A 1,402-nucleotide genomic window follows, 5' to 3' on the forward strand; every position below is an offset into this window, starting at 1 on the left:
CGAGCGCCCCCTCTGGTAGGGAAATGTTTTTTCAGGGATACAAACTTTTTCAGAACACCGGTAGACAGCAAACCATTACAGACGAACATGTGTTTGTTGTTGTTCCAGCAGCGGCTCGGTCACACACTAATGTCATTAGTTTGTTATCATTACTGAGCTGCAGGACTGATTTTTACCCTTTTTTTCACATCATGTCTCCTGATGGATCTGTTATTATCTCACTCTGAAGCACAGAGGAGTGTCAGAGATGAGCTTGTTTCAACTGATTTTTACAACATGGTCTCATTTCCGGACTCAATTTTGCCGATATTTCAGTTAGAATACATAAGTAAAAATATTTATCCGAGTATAGTACTACCCCCCAACTTTATGGATGATTTTATGGATTTAATTTTACGCATTATTCACGAATAAATACGGTAAATTCTCTTAAAAATATAAGAAAACTTTTCAGTTCCTTTAAGACACCGATCTTAGAAATTACTCTGCTTTTAACTTATGCTACACTTAGCTTTTAGCAACTGTTTCGACTGCTTTAGCTATGACTATGCTAATTTTAGCTTTCTGATATGTTTAGCCGTTTTCAGCTTTTCAGGTCAGTCAGTTCAATCTTTAACAAATTTCAGCTAACTCATCCAACCCTTAGCATTCCCACTACATTTTGACAGAAATAGCACTTCCTGTAGTTCTTCAGTAAAACGTGTTGCTGTGTTGTCATCAAACACCTTGCTGCTGTTGGACCTAAAAACAGCAGTGAAGCAGTTGGGCTGAGGGACATCGTGACCGTTAGGTGTCCACATCCTTTAATCGCTGTGTTTGACTTCCTGAGGTGGTCCTCGCAGTGACAGCACTGCTAATGAACCGTGATGACCGTGTGCACGTCTGTGTTGAGGAGAAAAACAGGGAGGATGAATTATAGGGGAGAGGACATGTCTAATTCCTGGTTAGCTCCCTCGGTCTTCCATTCAGCTCTGGTGCTGGCGACTCAAACCTCTGCATTAACTGAAATGACCCTTAGAAAATCATGACTTTTGTTTTTTGTTAGTTTTTTTTAAGAAAGTGGTTCTGATGTTCAAAGATAGTTCAGTATCAGATGGTATCAGTCCAGTTTAGGTTTTGGATTAGCTGCACCTGTGCTTTCTGGGAAACAGACATTTTCTTTTAATACCAGGAAGTGAAATAAAACACCACAGGAAGTTGGACTTTGATTTATTTGTTTGTTTTAAGTTACTCGTCTGTACCTCTAGCATTTGATAACAAAAGATCTTGCATCTTTTACCTGCTCCTTTTCGAACAAATAATGTAAAAAGGACCTGCCTAGAATGGATTATTAGGTCAAGAAAAATTTGATGGTTTCTTTTAATCTTTTTTATTTTGTTTTGTTGCATAAAGATTATTATTA

The 1,402-nt window shown here is 38.1% G+C and overlaps 1 protein-coding gene across 1 annotated transcript in view; it reads right to left on the reverse strand.

Annotated features, from left to right (window-relative positions):
* The window catches only part of tbca (tubulin cofactor a), a 23,355-nt gene that overhangs the window by 1,416 nt on the left and 20,537 nt on the right, over positions 1-1,402 (reverse strand). The gene's annotated exons all lie outside the window — the stretch shown is intronic.

This window comes from Austrofundulus limnaeus, unplaced genomic scaffold (assembly GCF_001266775.1).
Source record: "Austrofundulus limnaeus strain Quisiro unplaced genomic scaffold, Austrofundulus_limnaeus-1.0 Scaffold968, whole genome shotgun sequence".
Lineage (NCBI taxonomy): Eukaryota > Metazoa > Chordata > Actinopteri > Cyprinodontiformes > Rivulidae > Austrofundulus > Austrofundulus limnaeus.